Genomic DNA, 25,468 nt, shown 5'->3' with positions numbered 1-25,468 from the left:
GGTAGTGTCTGAAGTGGCATTTTATATAGGCCTTTAGTGCATTTGTTTTGGTTAGTAGTGTGTATAAGGAATAGGGATGCCATTGCCTCTACACGCTTAGAAAAAGGTATCTAGAACCTAAAAGGGTTCTTCGGATGTCCCTATTGGAGAACCCTTTGAAGAACCCTTTTTGGTTCCAGGTAGAACTCTTTTGGGGTTCCATGTAGAACCCTTTCCACCGAGTGTTCTACATGGCACCCAAAAGGGTTCTACTTGGTAACCAAACATTTTTAAACCTGGAACCAAAAAGAACCCTTTTGGAACCTTTTTTTCCCCTAAGAGTGTAGTGCTACTCCTTCCACCAGGACTTGTCTCTCTGACATCCCTGGGTGTGTCCCAATAAAATGTACTTTCTCCTGAAGTGTACACTTGTTCACTACTTCCCACAAATCTAAAAGCATTGGATTGGTGGAGGCGTGGGCTAAGTGGGTGTTTCCACCTTATTTCTTATACCAGTCATTGTTCTTCAAATCAGTGAAATGCACGCTTTGGGAGGAAGGAGAGATCTTGTGGTCCTTCTGTGGCTCAGTTGGTAGAGCATGGCGCTTGTAACGCCAGGGTAGTGGGTTTGATTCCCGGGACCACCCATACGTAGAATGTATGCACACATGACTGTAAGTCGCTTTGGATAAAAGCGTCAGCTAAATGGCATATATTATATTTATATATATCTTTGGGACAGACTCCCTATCTTGTATGCAATATTTACTCCTCTCCTAGGCTGAATTTATATACAGGAGGACACCTGAGAGTGAGGCTGGACATGTACAGGAGGAGACCTGTGAGTGAGTGTTAGAGAAGTTCAACATCATGAGCGGGACGTTCAGTGTTCTATGACGAAAAATGTGTCGACATTCTATTTTTCCTGACTAAAACTATGCCTATAACGAGACGAGGTGCCCTCGAAAATATAACTATGACAAATGTTTTTCTTCGTTTGAGTTGATGAAAATGTAACGAGATTTGACGTGACGCCCCTTTTAATCTGTTTTGTCCAATCAGAAGCATGCATACCTTTGCAGAATATTTAATTAAATTCTCTTATTGGCTGATAACATCTGTCATGCGCCCGGGCTACTTGAGTTTATAGCCCTACCAGTCTTTCCAACACACACAGCTCCCAGGCGGTCGCTTCAATCGTCTATGTTTTTGAACTGATGCTCAGAGAACTTCTAAATTGTAACTAACCTCTATTCTGTTAAGAAACAATCATGTTCATATTGGATATTTTTTACTTTGATCACATCCGAAGCTATACGTTGCCATTTGCGCTAATATTCATTAGTGTTGCCGCTCTCACGGTACGCAAATAAAAGCCGCAGTTAATTTTTTCCGATTGGAAATACTACTGCTATTTACTGAATATCAGGAACACAGCAATAATTCTGTCTTCGTTGGAAAGCTTTGATTCTCCCCCTTTTTCAATCGAGTCACTGTTATTTAACCCCCTCTGGCGATTATGATGGGTAGAAAATCACAGCTGTTAATTGGTTAACCTGTATCCAATCACGGCTATTGTTACTTCCACAATGGCAATTTGCCAGCTACGTCATAGGAGAGTATACACACTGTACTAGTAAGCCCAGTTGGACAAGGCTGAATATGCACACGATCAAAGTTAGGGAGAAGACTAAATATTAGTTATTTAGTGGAAAATTTATTGATTAAAATATCACTAAAACTACACAAAAATGATCCAGTTTTAGTCGACTGATAGTTTCTAAAATGACGAAATGGCTCAAATTTGACAAAGACTAAAAGCTATTTTAGTCAAAACAAAAAAACGAAACAAAAAAAATAGCTGACAAAATGAATACTGCTGGATACCAGTCTGTGTGCCATCAAGGCATAACACGTGTGTCACGACATGATAGCACACACACATCTGGGACCAGGCTACATATAAAGAGGCGAGTTGCCTTGGAAGTGTTTTTTAGCGAGGGGGCCTTTTTGCCAATTAACAACACACAGCTGGCCTGTCAAGAAACAGCTTTTTCGTTCTCGTCTGTGCACTTGGTGTTTACGTGTATGCTGCATCAGAGAGCACCTTTGGCTTTGCGGTTTACCGCTGAAGATTAGCACGTTGTTGATACATGAGCTGAGGTTGTGCTACAAGGGCGCAACAGACAGACACTTCTAAGACCCAGTAATGATGAAGGGGTTCAGATATCATGGTGTCTGTTTCAGTAACGATGAAGGGGTTCAGATATCATAGTGTCTGTTTCAGTAATGATAAGAGGGGTTCAGATATCATGGTGTCTGTTTCAGTAATGATGAAGGGGTTCAGATATCATGGTGTCTGTTTCAGTAACGATGAAGGGGTTCAGATATCATGGTGTCTGTTTCAGTAATGATGAAGGGGTTCAGATATCATAGTGTCTGTTTCAGTAATGATAAGAGGGGTTCAGATATCATGGTGTCTGTTTCAGTAACGATGAAGGGGTTCAGATATCATAGTGTCTGTTTCAGTAACGATGAAGGGGTTCAGATATCATGGTGTCTGTTTCAGTAACGATGAAGGGGTTCACATATCATGGTGTCTGTTTCAGTAATGATGAAAGGGTTCAGATATCATGGTGTCTGTTTCAGTAATGATAAGAGGGGTTCAGATATCATAGTGTCTGTTGTTTCAGTAACGATGAAGGGGTTCAGATATCATGGTGTCTGTTGTTTCAGTAACGATGAAGGGGTTCAGATATCATGGTGTCTGTTTCAGTAATGATAAGAGGGGTTCAGATATCATGGTGTCTGTTTCAGTAACGATGAAGGGGTTCAGATAGCATGGTGTCTGTTTCAGTAACGAAGGGGTTCAGATATCATGGTGTCTGTTGTTTCAGTAACGATGAAGGGGTTCAGATATCATGGTGTCTGTTTCAGTAATGATAAGAGGGGTTCAGATATCATGGTGTCTGTTTCAGTAATGATGAAGGGGTTCAGATATCATGGTGTCTGTTGTTTCAGTAACGATGAAGGGGTTCAGATATCATGGTGTCTGTTTCAGTAATGATAAGAGGGGTTCAGATATCATGGTGTCTGTTTCAGTAACGATGAAGGGGTTCAGATATCATGGTGTCTGTTTCAGTAATGATGAAGGGGTTCAGATGTCATGGTGTCTGTTTCAGTAATGATAAGAGGGGTTCAGATATCATAGTGTCTGTTGTTTCAGTAATGATGAAGGGGTTCAGATATCATAGTGTCTGTTGTTTCAGTAATGATAAGAGGGGTTCAGATATCATAGTGTCTGTTCTTTCAGTAACGATAAAGGGGTTCAGATATCATGGTGTCTGTTTCAGTAACGATGAAGGGGTTCAGATATCATGGTGTCTGTTTCAGTAATGATGAAGGGGTTCAGATGTCATGGTGTCTGTTTCAGTAATGATAAGAGGGGTTCAGATATCATGGTGTCTGTTGTTTCAGTAATGATGAAGGGGTTCAGATATCATAGTGTCTGTTGTTTCAGTAATGATGAAGGGGTTCAGATATCATGGTGTCTGTTTCAGTAATGATAAGAGGGGTTCAGATATCATGGTGTCTGTTGTTTCAGTAACGATGAAGGGGTTCAGATATCATGGTGTCTGTTTCAGTAATGATGAAGGGGTTCAGATATCATGGTGTCTGTTTCAGTAATGATAAGAGGGGTTCAGATATCATGGTGTCTGTTGTTTCAGTAATGATGAAGGGGTTCAGATATCATAGTGTCTGTTGTTTCAGTAATGATGAAGGGGTTCAGATATCATAGTGTCTGGTGTTTCAGTAATGATGAAGGGGTTCAGATATCATGGTGTCTGTTGTTTCAGTAACGATGAAGGGGTTCAGATATCATAGTGTCTGTTGTTTCAGTAATGATAAGAGGGGTTCAGATATCATAGTGTCTGTTTCAGTAATGATGAAGGGGTTCAGATATCATGGTGTCTGTTGTTTCAGTAATGATAAGAGGGGTTCAGATATCATAGTGTCTGTTTCAGTAATGATGAAGGGGTTCAGATATCATAGTGTCTGTTTCAGTAATGATAAGAAGGTTTCAGATATCATGGTGTCTGTTTCAGTAATGATGAAGGGGTTCAGATATCATGGTGTCTGTTTCAGTAACGATGAAGGGGTTCAGATATCATGGTGTCTGTTTCAGTAATGATGAAGGGGTTCAGATATCATGGTGTCTGTTGTTTCAGTAACGATAAGAGGGGTTCAGATATCATGGTGTCTGTTTCAGTAATGATGAAGGGGTTCAGATATCATGGTGTCTGTTTCAGTAACGATGAAGGGGTTCAGATATCATGGTGTCTGTTTCAGTAATGATGAAGGGGTTCAGATATCATGGTGTCTGTTTCAGTAATGATGAAGGGGTTCAGATATCATGGTGTCTGTTTCAGTAACGATGAAGGGGTTCAGATATCATGGTGTCTGTTTCAGTAATGATAAGAGGGGTTCAGATATCATGGTGTCTGTTTCAGTAATGATAAGAGGGGTTCAGATATCATGGTGTCTGTTGTTTCAGTAACGATGAAGGGGTTCAGATATCATGGTGTCTGTTTCAGTAATGATGAAGGGGTTCAGATATCATGGTGTCTGTTTCAGTAATGATGAAGGGGTTCAGATATCATGGTGTCTGTTTCAGTAACGATGAAGGGGTTCAGATATCATGGTGTCTGTTTCAGTAACGATGAAGGGGTTCAGATATCATGGTGTCTGTTTCAGTAACGATGAAGGGGTTCAGATATCATAGTGTCTGTTGTTTCAGTAACGATGAAGGGGTTCAGATATCATGGTGTCTGTTTCAGTAATGATGAAAGGGTTCTGATATCATGGTGTCTGTTTCAGTAATGATGAAGGGGTTCAGATATCATGGTGTCTGTTTCAGTAACGATGAAGGGGTTCAGATATCATAGTGTCTGTTCTTTCAGTAACGATAAAGGGGTTCAGATATCATGGTGTCTGTTTCAGTAACGATGAAGGGGTTCAGATATCATAGTGTCTGTTGTTTCAGTAATGATGAAGGGGTTCAGATATCATGGTGTCTGTTGTTTCAGTAATGATAAGAGGGGTTCAGATATCATAGTGTCTGTTCTTTCAGTAATGATGAAGGGGTTCAGATATCATGGTGTCTGTTTCAGTAATGATGAAGGGGTTCAGATATCATGGTGTCTGTTGTTTCAGTAACGATAAGAGGGGTTCAGATATCATGGTGTCTGTTGTTTCAGTAACGATGAAGGGGTTCAGATATCATGGTGTCTGTTTCAGTAATGATGAAGGGGTTCAGATATCATGGTGTCTGTTGTTTCAGTAACGATGAAGGGGTTCAGATATCATGGTGTCTGTTTCAGTAATGATGAAGGGGTTCAGATATCATGGTGTCTGTTGTTTCAGTAATGATGAAGGGGTTCAGATATCATGGTGTCTGTTGTTTCAGTAACGATGAAGGAGTTCAGATATCATGGTGTCTGTTGTTTCAGTAATGATGAAGGGGTTCAGATATCATGGTGTCTGTTTCAGTAACGATGAAGGGGTTCAGATATCATGGTGTCTGTTTCAGTAATGATAAGAGGGGTTCAGATATCATGGTGTCTGTTTCAGTAACGATGAAGGGGTTCAGATATCATGGTGTCTGTTTCAGTAATGATAAGAGGGGTTCAGATATCATGGTGTCTGTTTCAGTAACGATGAAGGGGTTCAGATATCATGGTGTCTGTTTCAGTAATGATAAGAGGGGTTCAGATATCATGGTCTCTGTTGTTTCAGTAATGATGAAGGGGTTCAGATATCATAGTGTCTGTTGTTTCAGTAACGATGAAGGGGTTCAGATATCATGGTGTCTGTTGTTTCAGTAACGATGAAGGGGTTCAGATATCATGGTGTCTGTTTCAGTAATGATATGAGGGGTTCAGATATCATGGTGTCTGTTTCAGTAACGATGAAGGGGTTCAGATATCATGGTGTCTGTTTCAGTAACGAAGGGGTTCAGATATCATGGTGTCTGTTGTTTCAGTAATGATGAAGGGGTTCAGATATCATGGTGTCTGTTTCAGTAATGATAAGAGGGGTTCAGATATCATGGTGTCTGTTTCAGTAATGATGAAGGGGTTCAGATATCATGGTGTCTGTTGTTTCAGTAACGATGAAGGGGTTCAGATATCATGGTGTCTGTTTCAGTAATGATAAGAGGGGTTCAGATATCATGGTGTCTGTTTCAGTAACGATGAAGGGGTTCAGATATCATGGTGTCTGTTTCAGTAATGATGAAGGGGTTCAGATGTCATGGTGTCTGTTTCAGTAATGATAAGAGGGGTTCAGATATCATAGTGTCTGTTGTTTCAGTAATGATGAAGGGGTTCAGATATCATAGTGTCTGTTGTTTCAGTAATGATAAGAGGGGTTCAGATATCATAGTGTCTGTTCTTTCAGTAACGATAAAGGGGTTCAGATATCATGGTGTCTGTTTCAGTAACGATGAAGGGGTTCAGATATCATAGTGTCTGTTGTTTCAGTAATGATGAAGGGGTTCAGATATCATGGTGTCTGTTGTTTCAGTAATGATGAAGGGGTTCAGATATCATGGTGTCTGTTTCAGTAATGATGAAGGGGTTCAGATATCATGGTGTCTGTTGTTTCAGTAACGATAAGAGGGGTTCAGATATCATGGTGTCTGTTGTTTCAGTAACGATGAAGGGGTTCAGATATCATAGTGTCTGTTGTTTCAGTAATGATGAAGGGGTTCAGATATCATAGTGTCTGTTGTTTCAGTAATGATAAGAGGGGTTCAGATATCATGGTGTCTGTTGTTTCAGTAATGATGAAGGGGTTCAGATATCATAGTGTCTGTTGTTTCAGTAATGATGAAGGGGTTCAGATATCATGGTGTCTGTTTCAGTAATGATAAGAGGGGTTCAGATATCATGGTGTCTGTTGTTTCAGTAACGATGAAGGGGTTCAGATATCATGGTGTCTGTTTCAGTAATGATGAAGGGGTTCAGATATCATGGTGTCTGTTTCAGTAATGATAAGAGGGGTTCAGATATCATGGTGTCTGTTGTTTCAGTAATGATGAAGGGGTTCAGATATCATAGTGTCTGTTGTTTCAGTAATGATGAAGGGGTTCAGATATCATAGTGTCTGGTGTTTCAGTAATGATGAAGGGGTTCAGATATCATGGTGTCTGTTGTTTCAGTAACGATGAAGGGGTTCAGATATCATAGTGTCTGTTGTTTCAGTAATGATAAGAGGGGTTCAGATATCATAGTGTCTGTTTCAGTAATGATGAAGGGGTTCAGATATCATGGTGTCTGTTGTTTCAGTAATGATAAGAGGGGTTCAGATATCATAGTGTCTGTTTCAGTAATGATGAAGGGGTTCAGATATCATAGTGTCTGTTTCAGTAATGATAAGAAGGTTTCAGATATCATGGTGTCTGTTTCAGTAATGATGAAGGGGTTCAGATATCATGGTGTCTGTTTCAGTAACGATGAAGGGGTTCAGATATCATGGTGTCTGTTTCAGTAATGATGAAGGGGTTCAGATATCATAGTGTCTGTTGTTTCAGTAACGATAAGAGGGGTTCAGATATCATGGTGTCTGTTTCAGTAATGATGAAGGGGTTCAGATATCATGGTGTCTGTTTCAGTAACGATGAAGGGGTTCAGATATCATGGTGTCTGTTTCAGTAATGATGAAGGGGTTCAGATATCATGGTGTCTGTTTCAGTAATGATGAAGGGGTTCAGATATCATGGTGTCTGTTTCAGTAACGATGAAGGGGTTCAGATATCATGGTGTCTGTTTCAGTAATGATAAGAGGGGTTCAGATATCATGGTGTCTGTTTCAGTAATGATAAGAGGGGTTCAGATATCATGGTGTCTGTTGTTTCAGTAACGATGAAGGGGTTCAGATATCATGGTGTCTGTTTCAGTAATGATGAAGGGGTTCAGATATCATGGTGTCTGTTTCAGTAATGATGAAGGGGTTCAGATATCATGGTGTCTGTTTCAGTAACGATGAAGGGGTTCAGATATCATGGTGTCTGTTTCAGTAACGATGAAGGGGTTCAGATATCATGGTGTCTGTTTCAGTAACGATGAAGGGGTTCAGATATCATAGTGTCTGTTGTTTCAGTAACGATGAAGGGGTTCAGATATCATGGTGTCTGTTTCAGTAATGATGAAAGGGTTCTGATATCATGGTGTCTGTTTCAGTAATGATGAAGGGGTTCAGATATCATGGTGTCTGTTTCAGTAACGATGAAGGGGTTCAGATATCATGGTGTCTGTTTCAGTAACGATGAAGGGGTTCAGATATCATGGTGTCTGTTTCAGTAACGATGAAGGGGTTCAGATATCATAGTGTCTGTTGTTTCAGTAACGATGAAGGGGTTCAGATATCATGGTGTCTGTTTCAGTAATGATAAGAGGGGTTCAGATATCATGGTGTCTGTTGTTTCAGTAATGATGAAGGGGTTCAGATATCATGGTGTCTGTTTCAGTAATGATGAAGGGGTTCAGATATCATGGTGTCTGTTGTTTCAGTAATGATGAAGGGGTTCAGATATCATGGTGTCTGTTTCAGTAATGATGAAGGGGTTCAGATATCATGGTGTCTGTTGTTTCAGTAACGATGAAGGGGTTCAGATATCATGGTGTCTGTTGTTTCAGTAATGATGAAGGGGTTCAGATATCATGGTGTCTGTTTCAGTAACGATGAAGGGGTTCAGATATCATGGTGTCTGTTTCAGTAATGATAAGAGGGGTTCAGATATCATGGTGTCTGTTTCAGTAACGATGAAGGGGTTCAGATATCATGGTGTCTGTTTCAGTAATGATAAGAGGGGTTCAGATATCATGGTGTCTGTTTCAGTAACGATGAAGGGGTTCAGATATCATGGTGTCTGTTTCAGTAATGATAAGAGGGGTTCAGATATCATGGTCTCTGTTGTTTCAGTAATGATGAAGGGGTTCAGATATCATAGTGTCTGTTGTTTCAGTAATGATGAAGAGGTTCAGATATCATAGTGTCTGTTGTTTCAGTAATGATGAAGGGGTTCAGATATCATGGTGTCTGTTGTTTCAGTAACGATGAAGGGGTTCAGATATCATAGTGTCTGTTGTTTCAGTAATGATGAAGGGGTTCAGATATCATAGTGTCTGTTGTTTCAGTAACGATGAAGGGGTTCAGATATCATGGTGTCTGTTTCAGTAATGATGAAAGGGTTCAGATATCATGGTGTCTGTTGTTTCAGTAACGATAAGAGGGGTTCAGATATCATGGTGTCTGTTTCAGTAATGATGAAGGGGTTCAGATATCATAGTGTCTGTTGTTTCAGTAATGATAAGAGGGGTTCAGATACCATGGTGTCTGTTTCAGTAACGATGAAGGGGTTCAGATATCATGGTGTCTGTTTCAGTAATGATGAAGTGGTTCAGATATCATGGTGTCTGTTTCAGTAATGATGAAGGGGTTCAGATATCATAGTGTCTGTTTCATAATGATAGAGGGGTTCAGATATCATGGTGTCTGTTTCAGTAATGATGAAGGGGTTCAGATATCATGGTGTCTGTTTCAGTAACGATGAAGGGGTTCAGATATCATGGTGTCTGTTGTTTCAGTAATGATAAGAGGGGTTCAGATATCATGGTGTCTGTTGTTTCAGTAACAAAGAAGGGGTTCAGATATCATAGTGTCTTGTTTCAGTAATGATAAGAGGGGTTCAGATATCATGGTGTCTGTTTCAGTAATGATAAGAGGGGTTCAGATATCATGGTGTCTGTTGTTTCAGTAACGATAAGAGGGGTTCAGATATCATGGTGTCTGTTGTTTCAGTAATGATAAGATGGGTTCAGATATCATAGTGTCTGTTTCAGTAATGATGAAGGGGTTCAGATATCATGGTGTCTGTTGTTTCAGTAATGATAAGAGGGGTTCAGATATCATGGTGTCTATTTCAGTAATGATGAAGGGGTTCAGATATCATGGTATCTGTTTCAGTAACGATGAAGGGGTTCAGATATCATAGTGTCTGTTGTTTCAGTAATGATGAAGGGGTTCAGATATCATGGTGTCTGTTTCAGTAATGATGAAGGGGTTCAGATATCATGGTGTCTGTTTCAGTAATGATGAAGGGGTTCAGATATCATGGTGTCTGTTTCAGTAACGATGAAGGGGTTCAGATATCATGGTGTCTGTTTCAGTAACGATGAAGGGGTTCAGATATCATGGTGTCTGTTTCAGTAACGATGAAGGGGTTCAGATATCATAGTGTCTGTTGTTTCAGTAACGATGAAGGGGTTCAGATATCATGGTGTCTGTTTCAGTAATGATGAAAGGGTTCTGATATCATGGTGTCTGTTTCAGTAATGATGAAGGGGTTCAGATATCATGGTGTCTGTTTCAGTAACGATGAAGGGGTTCAGATATCATGGTGTCTGTTTCAGTAACGATGAAGGGGTTCAGATATCATGGTGTCTGTTTCAGTAATGATGAAAGGGTTCAGATATCATGGTGTCTGTTGTTTCAGTAACGATAAGAGGGGTTCAGATATCATGGTGTCTGTTTCAGTAATGATGAAGGGGTTCAGATATCATAGTGTCTGTTGTTTCAGTAATGATAAGAGGGGTTCAGATACCATGGTGTCTGTTTCAGTAACGATGAAGGGGTTCAGATATCATGGTGTCTGTTTCAGTAATGATGAAGTGGTTCAGATATCATGGTGTCTGTTTCAGTAATGATGAAGGGGTTCAGATATCATAGTGTCTGTTTCAGTAATGATGAAGGGGTTCAGATATCATGGTGTCTGTTGTTTCAGTAATGATAAGAGGGGTTCAGATATCATGGTGTCTGTTGTTTCAGTAACGAAGAAGGGGTTCAGATATCATAGTGTCTTGTTTCAGTAATGATAAGAGGGGTTCAGATATCATGGTGTCTGTTTCAGTAATGATAAGAGGGGTTTAGATATCATGGTGTCTGTTGTTTCAGTAACGATAAGAGGGGTTCAGATATCATGGTGTCTGTTGTTTCAGTAATGATAAGATGGGTTCAGATATCATAGTGTCTGTTTCAGTAATGATGAAGGGGTTCAGATATCATGGTGTCTGTTGTTTCAGTAATGATAAGAGGGGTTCAGATATCATGGTGTCTATTTCAGTAATGATGAAGGGGTTCAGATATCATGGTATCTGTTTCAGTAACGATGAAGGGGTTCAGATATCATAGTGTCTGTTGTTTCAGTAATGATGAAGGGGTTCAGATATCATGGTGTCTGTTTCAGTAATGATGAAGGGGTTCAGGTTCAGATATCATGGTGTCTGTTTCAGTAATGATGAAGGGGTTCAGATATCATGGTGTCTGTTTCAGTAACGATGAAGGGGTTCAGATATCATGGTGTCTGTTTCAGTAACGATGAAGGGGTTCAGATATCATGGTGTCTGTTTCAGTAACGATGAAGGGGTTCAGATATCATAGTGTCTGTTGTTTCAGTAACGATGAAGGGGTTCAGATATCATGGTGTCTGTTTCAGTAATGATGAAAGGGTTCTGATATCATGGTGTCTGTTTCAGTAATGATGAAGGGGTTCAGATATCATGGTGTCTGTTTCAGTAACGATGAAGGGGTTCAGATATCATGGTGTCTGTTTCAGTAACGATGAAGGGGTTCAGATATCATAGTGTCTGTTGTTTCAGTAACGATGAAGGGGTTCAGATATCATGGTGTCTGTTTCAGTAATGATAAGAGGGGTTCAGATATCATGGTGTCTGTTGTTTCAGTAATGATGAAGGGGTTCAGATATCATGGTGTCTGTTTCAGTAATGATGAAGGGGTTCAGATATCATGGTGTCTGTTGTTTCAGTAATGATGAAGGGGTTCAGATATCATGGTGTCTGTTTCAGTAATGATGAAGGGGTTCAGATATCATGGTGTCTGTTGTTTCAGTAACGATGAAGGGGTTCAGATATCATGGTGTCTGTTGTTTCAGTAATGATGAAGGGGTTCAGATATCATGGTGTCTGTTTCAGTAACGATGAAGGGGTTCAGATATCATGGTGTCTGTTTCAGTAATGATAAGAGGGGTTCAGATATCATGGTGTCTGTTTCAGTAACGATGAAGGGGTTCAGATATCATGGTGTCTGTTTCAGTAATGATAAGAGGGGTTCAGATATCATGTTGTCTGTTTCAGTAACGATGAAGGGGTTCAGATATCATGGTGTCTGTTGTTTCAGTAACGATGAAGTGGTTCAGATATCATGGTCTCTGTTGTTTCAGTAATGATGAAGGGGTTCAGATATCATAGTGTCTGTTGTTTCAGTAACGATGAAGGGGTTCAGATATCATGGTGTCTGTTTCAGTAATGATGAAAGGGTTCAGATATCATGGTGTCTGTTGTTTCAGTAACGATAAGAGGGGTTCAGATATCATGGTGTCTGTTTCAGTAATGATGAAGGGGTTCAGATATCATAGTGTCTGTTGTTTCAGTAATGATAAGAGGGGTTGAGATACCATGGTGTCTGTTTCAGTAACGATGAAGGGGTTCAGATATCATGGTGTCTGTTTCAGTAATGATGAAGTGGTTCAGATATCATGGTGTCTGTTTCAGTAATGATGAAGGGGTTCAGATATCATAGTGTCTGTTTCAGTAATGATAAGAGGGGTTCAGATATCATGGTGTCTGTTTCAGTAATGATGAAGGGGTTCAGATATCATGGTGTCTGTTTCAGTAACGATGAAGGGGTTCAGATATCATGGTGTCTGTTGTTTCAGTAATGATAAGAGGGGTTCAGATATCATGGTGCCTGTTGTTTCAGTAACGAAGAAGGGGTTCAGATATCATAGTGTCTTGTTTCAGTAATGATAAGAGGGGTTCAGATATCATGGTGTCTGTTTCAGTAATGATAAGAGGGGTTCAGATATCATGGTGTCTGTTTCAGTAACGATAAAAGGGGTTCAGATATCATAGTGTATGTTGTTTCAGTAATGATGAAGGGGTTCAGATATCATGGTGTCTGTTGTTTCAGTAACGATAAGAGGGGTTCAGATATCATGGTGTCTGTTGTTTCAGTAATGATAAGAGGGGTTCAGATATCATAGTGTCTGTTTCAGTAATGATGAAGGGGTTCAGATATCATGGTGTCTGTTGTTTCAGTAATGATAAGAGGGGTTCAGATATCATGGTGTCTATTTCAGTAATGATGAAGGGGTTCAGATATCATGGTATCTGTTTCAGTAACGATGAAGGGGTTCAGATATCATGGTGTCTGTTTCAGTAATGATAAGAGGGGTTCAGATATCATGGTGTCTGTTTCAGTAATGACAAGAGGGGTTCAGATATCATGGTGTCTGTTGTTTCAGTAATGATGAAGGGGTTCAGATATCATGGTGTCTGTTGTTTCAGTAACGATGAATGGGTTCAGATATCATGGTGTCTGTTGTTTCAGTAATGATGAAGGGGTTCAGATATCATGGTGTCTGTTTCAGTAATGATAAGAGGGGTTCAGATATCATGGTGTCTGTTGTTTCAGTAATGATGAAGGGGTTCAGAAATCATGGTGTCTGTTGTTTCAGTAATGATGAAGGGGTTCAGATATCATGGTGTCTGTTTCAGTAATGATAAGAGGGTTCAGATATCATGGTGTCTGTTGTTTCAGTAATGATAAGAGGGGTTCAGATATCATGGTGTCTGTTGTTTCAGTAATGATGAAGGGGTTCAGATATCATGGTGTCTGTTTCAGTAACGATGAAGGGGTTCAGATATCATGGTGTCTGTTTCAGTAATGATGAAGTGGTTCAGATATCATGGTGTCTGTTTCAGTAATGATGAAGGGGTTCAGATATCATAGTGTCTGTTTCAGTAATGATAAGAGGGGTTCAGATATCATGGTGTCTGTTTCAGTAATGATGAAGGGGTTCAGATATCATGGTGTCTGTTTCAGTAACGATGAAGGGGTTCAGATATCATGGTGTCTGTTGTTTCAGTAATGATAAGAGGGGTTCAGATATCATGGTGTCTGTTGTTTCAGTAACGAAGAAGGGGTTCAGATATCATAGTGTCTTGTTTCAGTAATGATAAGAGGGGTTCAGATATCATGGTGTCTGTTTCAGTAATGATAAGAGGGGTTCAGATATCATGGTGTCTGTTTCAGTAACGATAAAAGGGGTTCAGATATCATAGTGTATGTTGTTTCAGTAATGATGAAGGGGTTCAGATATCATGGTGTCTGTTGTTTCAGTAACGATAAGAGGGGTTCAGATATCATGGTGTCTGTTGTTTCAGTAACGAAGAAGGGGTTCAGATATCATAGTGTCTTGTTTCAGTAATGATAAGAGGGGTTCAGATATCATGGTGTCTGTTTCAGTAATGATAAGAGGGGTTCAGATATCATGGTGTCTGTTTCAGTAACGATAAAAGGGGTTCAGATATCATAGTGTATGTTGTTTCAGTAATGATGAAGGGGTTCAGATATCATGGTGTCTGTTGTTTCAGTAACGATAAGAGGGGTTCAGATATCATAGTGTCTGTTTCAGTAATGATGAAGGGGTTCAGATATCATGGTGTCTGTTGTTTCAGTAATGATAAGAGGGGTTCAGATATCATGGTGTCTATTTCAGTAATGATGAAGGGGTTCAGATATCATGGTATCTGTTTCAGTAACGATGAAGGGGTTCAGATATCATGGTGTCTGTTTCAGTAATGATAAGAGGGGTTCAGATATCATGGTGTCTGTTTCAGTAATGACAAGAGGGGTTCAGATATCATGGTGTCTGTTGTTTCAGTAATGATGAAGGGGTTCAGATATCATGGTGTCTGTTGTTTCAGTAACGATGAATGGGTTCAGATATCATGGTGTCTGTTGTTTCAGTAATGATGAAGGGGTTCAGATATCATGGTGTCTGTTTCAGTAATGATAAGAGGGGTTCAGATATCATGGTGTCTGTTGTTTCAGTAATGATGAAGGGGTTCAGAAATCATGGTGTCTGTTGTTTCAGTAATGATGAAGGGGTTCAGATATCATGGTGTCTGTTTCAGTAATGATAAGAGGGGTTCAGATATCATGGTGTCTGTTGTTTCAGTAATGATAAGAGGGGTTCAGATATCATGGTGTCTGTTGTTTCAGTAATGATGAAGGGGTTCAGATATCATGGTGTCTGTTTCAGTAACGATGAAGGGGTTCAGATATCATGGTGTCTGTTTCAGTAATGATGAAGTGGTTCAGATATCATGGTGTCTGTTTCAGTAATGATGAAGGGGTTCAGATATCATAGTGTCTGTTTCAGTAATGATAAGAGGGGTTCAGATATCATGGTGTCTGTTTCAGTAATGATGAAGGGGTTCAGATATCATGGTGTCTGTTTCAGTAACGATGAAGGGGTTCAGATATCATGGTGTCTGTTGTTTCAGTAATGATAAGAGGGGTTCAGATATCATGGTGTCTGTTGTTTCAGTAACGAAGAAGGGGTTCAGATATCATAGTGTCTTGTTTCAGTAATGATAAGAGGGGTTCAGATATCATGGTGTCTGTTTCAGTAATGATAAGAGGGGTTCAGATATCATGGTGTCTGTTTCAGTAACGATAAAAGGGGTTCAGATATCATAGTGTATGTTGTTTCAGTAATGATGAAGGGGTTCAGATATCATGGTGTCTGTTGTTTCAGTAACGATAAGAGGGGTTCAGATATCATGGTGTCTGTTGTTTCAGTAATGATAAGAGGGGTTCAGATATCATAGTGTCTGTTTCAGTAATGATGAAGGGGTTCAGATATCATGGTGTCTGTTGTTTCAGTAATGATAAGAGGGGTTCAGATATCATGGTGTCTATTTCAGTAATGATGAAGGGGTTCAGATATCATGGTATCTGTTTCAGTAACGATGAAGGGGTTCAGATATCATGGTGTCTGTTTCAGTAATGATAAGAGGGGTTCAGATATCATGGTGTCTGTTTCAGTAATGACAAGAGGGGTTCAGATATCATGGTGTCTGTTGTTTCAGTAATGATGAAGGGGTTCAGATATCATGGTGTCTGTTGTTTCAGTAACGATGAATGGGTTCAGAAATCATGGTGTCTGTTGTTTCAGTAATGATGAAGGGGTTCAGATATCATGGTGTCTGTTTCAGTAATGATAAGAGGGGTTCAGATATCATGGTGTCTGTTGTTTCAGTAATGATAAGAGGGGTTCAGATATCATGGTGTCTGTTGTTTCAGTAATGATGAAGGGGTTCAGATATCATGGTGTCTGTTTCAGTAATGATGAAGGGGTTCAGATATCATGGTGTCTGTTTCAGTAATGATAAGAGGGGTTCAGATATCATGGTGTCTGTTTCAGTAATGACAAGAGGGGTTCAGATATCATGGTGTCTGTTGTTTCAGTAATGATGAAGGGGTTCAGATATCATGGTGTCTGTTGTTTCAGTAACGATGAATGGGTTCAGATATCATGGTGTCTGTTGTTTCAGTAATGATGAAGGGGTTCAGATATCATGGTGTCTGTTTCAGTAATGATAAGAGGGGTTCAGATATCATGGTGTCTGTTTCAAATGATGAAGTGGTTCAGATATCATGGTGTCTGTTTCAGTAATGATGAAGGGGTTCAGATATCATAGTGTCTGTTTCAGTAATGATAAGAGGGGTTCAGATATCATGGTGTCTGTTTCAGTAATGATGAAGGGGTTCAGATATCATGGTGTCTGTTTCAGTAACGATGAAGGGGTTCAGATATCATGGTGTCTGTTGTTTCAGTAATGATAAGAGGGGTTCAGATATCATGGTGTCTGTTGTTTCAGTAACGAAGAAGGGGTTCAGATATCATAGTGTCTTGTTTCAGTAATGATAAGAGGGGTTCAGATATCATGGTGTCTGTTTCAGTAATGATAAGAGGGGTTCAGATATCATGGTGTCTGTTTCAGTAACGATAAAAGGGGTTCAGATATCATAGTGTATGTTGTTTCAGTAATGATGAAGGGGTTCAGATATCATGGTGTCTGTTGTTTCAGTAACGATAAGAGGGGTTCAGATATCATGGTGTCTGTTGTTTCAGTAATGATAAGAGGGGTTCAGATATCATAGTGTCTGTTTCAGTAATGATGAAGGGGTTCAGATATCATGGTGTCTGTTGTTTCAGTAATGATAAGAGGGGTTCAGATATCATGGTGTCTATTTCAGTAATGATGAAGGGGTTCAGATATCATGGTATCTGTTTCAGTAACGATGAAGGGGTTCAGATATCATGGTGTCTGTTTCAGTAATGATAAGAGGGGTTCAGATATCATGGTGTCTGTTTCAGTAATGACAAGAGGGGTTCAGATATCATGGTGTCTGTTGTTTCAGTAATGATGAAGGGGTTCAGATATCATGGTGTCTGTTGTTTCAGTAACGATGAATGGGTTCAGAAATCATGGTGTCTGTTGTTTCAGTAATGATGAAGGGGTTCAGATATCATGGTGTCTGTTTCAGTAATGATAAGAGGGGTTCAGATATCATGGTGTCTGTTGTTTCAGTAATGATAAGAGGGGTTCAGATATCATGGTGTCTGTTGTTTCAGTAATGATGAAGGGGTTCAGATATCATGGTATCTGTTTCAGTAACGATGAAGGGGTTCAGATATCATGGTGTCTGTTTCAGTAATGATAAGAGGGGTTCAGATATCATGGTGTCTGTTTCAGTAATGACAAGAGGGGTTCAGATATCATGGTGTCTCTTGTTTCAGTAATGATGAAGGGGTTCAGATATCATGGTGTCTGTTGTTTCAGTAACGATGAATGGGTTCAGATATCATGGTGTCTGTTGTTTCAGTAATGATGAAGGGGTTCAGATATCATGGTGTCTGTTTCAGTAATGATAAGAGGGGTTCAGATATCATGGTGTCTGTTGTTTCAGTAATGATGAAGGGGTTCAGAAATCATGGTGTCTGTTGTTTCAGTAATGATGAAGGGGTTCAGATATCATGGTGTCTGTTTCAGTAATGATAAGAGGGGTTCAGATATCATGGTGTCTGTTGTTTCAGTAATGATAAGAGGGGTTCAGATATCATGGTGTCTGTTGTTTCAGTAATGATGAAGGGGTTCAGATATCATGGTGTCTGTTTCAGTAACGATGAAGGGGTTCAGATATCATGGTGTCTGTTGTTTCAGTAATGATGAAGGGGTTCAGATATCATAGTGTCTGTTTCAGTAACGATGAAGGGGTTCAGATATCATGGTGTCTGTTTCAGTAATGATGAAGGGGTTAAGATATCATGGTGTCTGTTGTTTCAGTAATGATGAAGGGGTTCAGATATCATGGTGTCTGGTGTTTCAGTAATGATGAAGGGGTTCAGATATCATGGTGTCTGTTTCAGTAATGATGAAGGGGTTCAGATATCATAGTGTCTGTTGTTTCAGTAAAGATGAAGGGGTTCAGATATCATGGTGTCTGTTTCAGTAATGATGAAGGGGTTCAGATAGCATGGTGTCTGTTTCAGTAATGATGAAGGGGTTCAGATATCATGGTGTCTGTTGTTTCAGTAATGATAAGAGGGGTTCAGATATCATGGTGTCTGTTTCAGTAATGATGAAGGGGTTCAGATATCATGGTGTCTGTTTCAGTAATGCTGAATGGGTTCAGATATCATAGTGTCTGTTGTTTCAGTAAAGATGAAGGGGTTCAGATATCATGGTGTCTGTTTCAGTAATGATGAAGGGGTTCAGATATCATGGTGTCTGTTGTTTCAGTAATGATAAGAGGGGTTCAGATATCATGGTGTCTGTTTCAGTAATGATGAAGGGTTTCAGATATCATGGTGTCTGTTTCAGTAATGATAAGAGGGGTTCAGATATCATGGTGTCTGTTTCAGTAATGATGAAGGGGTTCAGATATCATGGTGTCTGTTGTTTCAGTAATGATAAGAGGGTTTCAGATATCATGGTGTCTGTTTCAGTAATGATGAAGGGGTTCAGATATCATGGTGTCTGTTTCAGTAATGATGAAGGGGTTCAGATATCATAGTGTCTGTTGTTTCAGTAAAGATGAAGGGGTTCAGATATCATGGTGTCTGTTTCAGTAATGATGAAGGGGTTCAGATATCATGGTGTCTGTTGTTTCAGTAATGATAAGAGGGGTTCAGATATCATGGTGTCTGTTGTTTCAGTAATGATGAAGGGGTTCAGATATCATGGTGTCTGTTTCAGTAATGATGAATGGGTTCAGATATCATAGTGTCTGTTGTTTCAGTAAAGATGAAGGGGTTCAGATATCATGGTGTCTGTTTCAGTAATGATGAAGGGGTTCAGATATCATGGTGTCTGTTGTTTCAGTAATGATAAGAGGGGTTCAGATATCATGGTGTCTGTTTCAGTAATGATGAAGGGTTTCAGATATCATGGTGTCTGTTTCAGTAATGATAAGAGGGGTTCAGATATCATGGTGTCTGTTGTTTCAGTAACGATGAAGGGGTTCAGATATCATAGTGTCTGTTGTTTCAGTAACGATGAAGGGGTTCAGATATCATGGTGTCTGTTTCAGTAACGATGAAGGGGTTCAGATATCATGGTGTCTGTTTCAGTAACGATGAAGGGGTTCAGATATCATAGTGTCTGTTGTTTCAGTAATGATGAAGGGTTCGGATATCATGGTGTCTGTTGTTTCAGTAATGATGAAGGGGTTCAGATATCATAGTGTCTGTTGTTTCAGTAATGATGAAGGGGTTCAGATATCATAGTGTCTGTTGTTTCAGTAACAATGAAGGGGTTCAGATATCATGGTGTCTGTTTCAGTAATGATGAAGGGGTTCAGATATCATAGTGTCTGTTGTTTCAGTAATGATGAAGGGGTTCAGATATCATAGTGTCTGTTGTTTCAGTAATGATGAAGGGGTTCAGATATCATAGTGTCTGTTGTTTCAGTAATGATGAAGGGGTTCAGATATCATGGTGTCTGTTGTTTCAGTAATGATGAAGGGGTTCAGATATCATGGTGTCTGTTGTTTCAGTCATCATCGTGCTTCTACACCTGCATTGCTTGCTGTTTGGGATTTTATGGCTGGGTTTCTGTACAGCACTTTGAGATATCAGCTGATGTAAGAAGGGCTTTATAAATCGATTTGATTTGATGTCCTTGGCCTCATTGAGTACCTGGGACTCAGTTCCAAAATCCAAAGTAACTTATAACTTATTAACATATAACTTAGAGTGAAGCAATGTTATTTTTGTCATGCATTCTAAGTGGTGTGCTGGAATGGACATTGGTACGTAGCTGGGTTTTATTATATTCAGTTACTTATTTCTAAAAGTATGTGACTTACTCTATTTACCTTTCTACCATCTGTAGTTTATTAGAGATCAACTGTTCGTCCGTGGATGTTATACATGGACCAACGAATGTGGAATGTTGAAACCGAGATATGAGAGGAACTGTGACGTACAGCCACGTCTCTGACGTGAAATCACGTCTGCAAACATTGAATTGGACTTTGTCTAAATACTGTATTGCTCAAACGTAAATAAGAAAGTGTATTTCCTAATACCTGATTATTGTATTGGGGGTATTCTCTAGCAACACTGTGTGTGTATTTCCTAATACCTGATTATTGTATTGGGGGTATTCTCTAGCAACACTGTGTGTGTGTATTTCCTAATACCTGATTATTGTATTGGGGGTATTCTCTAGCAACACTGTGTGTGTGTATTTCCTAATACCTGATTATTGTATTGGGGGTATTCTCTAGCAACACTGTGTGTGTGTATTTCCTAATACCTGATTATTGTATTGGGGGTATTCTCTAGCAACACTGTGTGTGTATTTCCTAATACCTGATTATTGTATTGGGGGTATTCTCTAGCAACACTGTGTGTGTGTATTTCCTAATACCTGATTATTGTATTGGGGGTATTCTCTAGCAACACTGTGTGTGTGTATTTCCTAATACCTGATTATTGTATTGGGGGTATTCTCTAGCAACACTGTGTGTGTGTATTTCCTAATACCTGATTATTGTATTGGGGGTATTCTCTAGCAACACTGTGTGTGTTTATTTCCTAATACCTGATTATTGTATTGGGGGTATTCTCTAGCAACACTGTGTGTGTGTAACTGTGTGTGTGTATTTCCTAATACCTGATTATTGTATTGGGGGTATTCTCTAGCAACACTGTGTGTGTGTGTGTATTTCCTAATACCTGATTATTTTATTGGGGGTATTCTCTAGCAACACTGTGTGTGTTTATTTCCTAATACCTGATTATTGTATTGGGGGTATTCTCTAGCAACACTGTGTGTGTATTTCCTAATACCTGATTATTTTATTGGGGGTATTCTCTAGCAACACTGTGTGTGTGTTTATTTCCTAATACCTGATTATTTTATTGGGGGTATTCTCTAGCAACACTGTGTGTGTTTATTTCCTAATACCTGATTATTGTATTGAGGGTATTCTCTAGCAACACTGTGTGTGTGTTTATTTCCTAATACCTGATTATTGTATTGGGGGTATTCTCTAGCAACACTGTGTGTGTTTATTTCCTAATACCTGATTATTGTATTGGGGGTATTCTCTAGCAACACTGTGTGTGTATTTCCTAATACCTGATTATTGTATTGGGGGTATTCTCTAGCAACACTGTGTGTTTATTTCCTAATACCTGATTATTGTATTGGGGGTATTCTCTAGCAACACTGTGTGTGTTTATTTCCTAATACCTGATTATTGTATTGGGGGTATTCTCTAGCAACACTGTGTGTGTGTATTTCCTAATACCTGATTATTGTATTGGGGGTATTCTCTAGCAACACTGTGTGTGTGTGTGTATTTCCTAATACCTGATTATTGTATTGGGGGTATTCTCTAGCAACACTGTGTGTTTATTTCCTAATACCTGATTATTGTATTGGGGGTATTCTCTAGCAACACTGTGTGTGTGTGTGTATTTCCTAATACCTGATTATTTTATTGGGGGTATTCTCTAGCAACACTGTGTGTGTTTATTTCCTAATACCTGATTATTGTATTGGGGGTATTCTCTAGCAACACTGTGTGTGTTTATTTCCTAATACCTGATTATTTTATTGGGGGTATTCTCTAGCAACACTGTGTGTGTGTTTATTTCCTAATACCTGATTATTTTATTGTATTCTCTAGCAACACTGTGTGTTTATTTCCTAATACCTGATTATTGTATTGAGGGTATTCTCTAAACACTGTGTGTGTGTTTATTTCCTAATACCTGATTATTGTATTGGGGGTATTCTCTAGCAACACTGTGTGTGTTTATTTCCTAATACCTGATTATTGTATTGGGGGTATTCTCTAGCAACACTGTGTGTGTATTTCCTAATACCTGATTATTGTATTGGGGTATTCTCTAGCAACACTGTGTGTGTGTTTATTTCCTAATACCTGATTATTGTATTGGGGGTATTCTCTAGCAACACTGTGTGTTTATTTCCTAATACCTGATTATTGTATTGGGGGTATTCTCTAGCAACACTGTGTGTTTATTTCCTAATACCTGATTATTGTATTTATTCTCTAGCAACACTGTGTGTGTGTTTATTTCCTAATACCTGATTATTGTATTGGGGGTATTCTCTAGCAACACTGTGTGTTTATTTCCTAATACCTGATTATTGTATTGGGGGTATTCTCTAGCAACACTGTGTGTGTGTTTATTTCCTAATACCTGATTATTGTATTGGGGGTATTCTCTAGCAACACTGTGTGTGTATTTCCTAATACCTGATTATTGTATTGGGGGTATTCTCTAGCAACACTGTGTGTGTGTTTATTTCCTAATACCTGATTATTGTATTGGGGGTATTCTCTAGCAACACTGTGTGTTTATTTCCTAATACCTGATTATTGTATTGGGGTATTCTCTAGCAACACTGTGTGTTTATTTCCTAATACCTGATTATTGTATTGGGGGTATTCTCTAGCAACACTGTGTGTTTATTTCCTAATACCTGATTATTGTATTGGGGGTATTCTCTAGCAACACTGTGTGTTTATTTCCTAATACCTGATTATTGTATTGGGGGTATTCTCTAGCAACACTGTGTGTGTGTTTATTTCCTAATACCTGATTATTGTATTGGGGGTATTCTCTAGCAACACTGTGTGTGTATTTCCTAATACCTGATTATTGTATTGGGGGTATTCTCTAGCAACTGTGTGTGTATTTCTAATACCTGATTATTGTATTGGGGGTATTCTCTAGCAACACTGTGTGTGTATTTCCTAATACCTGATTATTGTATTGGGGGTATTCTCTAGTAACACTGTGTGTTTATTTCCTAATACCTGATTATTGTATTGGGGGTATTCTCTAGCAACACTGTGTGTGTATTTCCTAATACCTGATTATTGTATTGGGGGTATTCTCTAGCAACACTGTGTGTGTTTATTTCCTAATACCTGATTATTGTATTGGGGGTATTCTCTAGCAACACTGTGTGTGTGTTTATTTCCTAATACCTGATTATTGTATTGGGGGTATTCTCTAGCAACACTGTGTGTGTTTATTTCCTAATACCTGATTATTGTATTGGGGGTATTCTCTAGCAACACTGTGTGTGTATTTCCTAATACCTGATTATTGTATTGGGGGTATTCTCTAGCAACACTGTGTGTGTGTTTATTTCCTAATACCTGATTATTGTATTGGGGGTATTCTCTAGCAACACTGTGTGTGTGTGTGTATTTCCTAATACCTGATTATTGTATTGGGGGTATTCTCTAGCAACACTGTGTGTTTATTTCCTAATACCTGATTATTGTATTGGGGGTATTCTCTAGCAACACTGTGTGTGTGTGTGTATTTCCTAATACCTGATTATTGTATTGGGGGTATTCTCTAGCAACACTGTGTGTGTGTGTGTATTTCCTAATACCTGATTATTGTATTGGGGGTATTCTCTAGCAACACTGTGTGTTTATTTCCTAATACCTGATTATTGTATTGGGGGTATTCTCTAGCAACACTGTGTGTTTATTTCCTAATACCTGATTATTGTATTGGGGGTATTCTCTAGCAACACTGTGTGTGTATTTCCTAATACCTGATTATTGTATTGGGGGTATTCTCTAGCAACACTGTGTGTGTTTATTTCCTAATACCTGATTATTGTATTGGGGGTATTCTCTAGCAACACTGTGTGTGTGTATTTCCTAATACCTGATTATTGTATTGGGGGTATTCTCTAGCAACACTGTGTGTTTATTTCCTAATACCTGATTATTGTATTGGGGGTATTCTCTAGCAACACTGTGTGTGTTTATTTCCTAATACCTGATTATTGTATTGGGGGTATTCTCTAGCAACACTGTGTGTTTATTTCCTAATACCTGATTATTGTATTGGGGGTATTCTCTAGCAACACTGTGTGTGTATTTCCTAATACCTGATTATTGTATTGGGGGTATTCTCTAGCAACACTGTGTGTGTTTATTTCCTAATACCTGATTATTGTATTGGGGGTATTCTCTAGCAACACTGTGTGTGTTTATTTCCTAATACCTGATTATTGTATTGGGGGTATTCTCTAGCAACACTGTGTGTGTATTTCCTAATACCTGATTATTGTATTGGGGGTATTCTCTAGCAACACTGTGTGTGTTCTTAACTTGTTCTTCACCTGAATTCATCACCATTTTTTTAATGTCATGGTTATTTAAAATGTATGCAATATGAAAGAGATTATCTATTAAACATTTTTATTGTTTTCACCCCCATGGTTAATGTTATGGAATTATATATAAGGGGATTTCCTATGTAGGGAAAAATATAGTTGTTGACAATAAAATTTGTTTTCAATAGATCATTGGTCTCAGACTTTGTGTTTTGATTGATACAGACTTCTATTTTCATTCCGTATACAGTAGGACATTTAGCAGATGGAGAAGTGGAGATGTTGATGTCTGAGGCTACGTGACCAGGCCAGTGGCCAGCTCGGTTCTCGGTTGTCCCGTCTCTTGTCTCATTGCCAAATTTCCAAGTCTTGTCTTATTGTGTTGGAACAAACATGAGAAAGCTGAAAATCGAAGTCCCTGCTGTGTATGACGGTTCTCAACCTCAATCCATGATCTCTAGAAGGAAAAGACCTACAGTAATGACATCACAATACCCCATAATGACAAAGTTAAACCATTTTATTTTGCACGTTAAAAAAATGTAATCAAATAGAAATATAAAATGTACATAAGTATTCAGACCCTTTACTCAGTACTTTGTTGAAGCACCTTTGGCAGCGATTACAGCCTTAAGTCTTCTTGGTTGTGCCGCTACAAGCTTGACATACCTGTATTTGGGGAGTTTCTCCCTGTCCTCTCTGCAAGTCCTCTCAAGCTCTGTCAGGTTGGATGGAGTGCGTTGCTGCACAGCTTTTTTTCAGGTCTCTCCAGAGATGTTAGATCGGGTTCAAGTCCGTGCTCTGGCTGGGCCACTCAAGGACATTCACAGACTTGTCCCGAAGCCACTCCTGCATTGTCTAG

The 25,468-nt window shown here is 39.2% G+C and overlaps 2 long non-coding RNA genes across 46 annotated transcripts; one reads left to right on the top strand and one right to left on the bottom strand.

Moving 5' to 3' along the window:
- The first annotated feature begins 91 nt into the window (after positions 1-91).
- Positions 92-21,206, top strand: LOC127932068 (uncharacterized). 6 transcript variants are annotated; one of them, XR_008143886.1, is made up of 2 exons: positions 92-2,441; positions 11,307-21,206. It is a non-coding gene; the product is annotated as an uncharacterized LOC127932068 (long non-coding RNA). The 6 variants fall into 6 exon arrangements; XR_008143880.1 differs by lacking the exon at positions 92-2,441 and adding an exon at positions 3,520-4,342; XR_008143885.1 differs by lacking the exon at positions 92-2,441 and adding an exon at positions 4,350-4,667.
- LOC127932067 (uncharacterized) lies at positions 20,614-24,528 on the bottom strand. 40 transcript variants are annotated; one of them, XR_008143846.1, is made up of 12 exons: positions 24,379-24,528; positions 24,095-24,322; positions 23,393-23,626; positions 22,886-23,057; positions 22,715-22,830; positions 22,543-22,658; positions 21,917-22,032; positions 21,679-21,798; positions 21,451-21,564; positions 21,025-21,096; positions 20,793-20,966; positions 20,614-20,736 (listed from the first exon to the last, which is right to left on the bottom strand). It is a non-coding gene; the product is annotated as an uncharacterized LOC127932067 (long non-coding RNA). The 40 variants fall into 40 exon arrangements; XR_008143861.1 differs by having other exon boundaries at positions 20,793-20,908; XR_008143848.1 differs by lacking the exons at positions 21,025-21,096; positions 21,451-21,564 and adding an exon at positions 23,925-23,980 and having other exon boundaries at positions 23,393-23,510; positions 24,037-24,152; positions 24,209-24,322.
- Positions 24,529-25,468: the final 940 nt, after the last annotated feature.

This window comes from Oncorhynchus keta, chromosome 10 (genome assembly GCF_023373465.1).
Source record: "Oncorhynchus keta strain PuntledgeMale-10-30-2019 chromosome 10, Oket_V2, whole genome shotgun sequence".
In the NCBI taxonomy this organism is placed as follows: Eukaryota; Metazoa; Chordata; class Actinopteri; order Salmoniformes; family Salmonidae; genus Oncorhynchus; species Oncorhynchus keta.
This window is presented reverse-complemented; position numbering and strand designations above follow the sequence as displayed.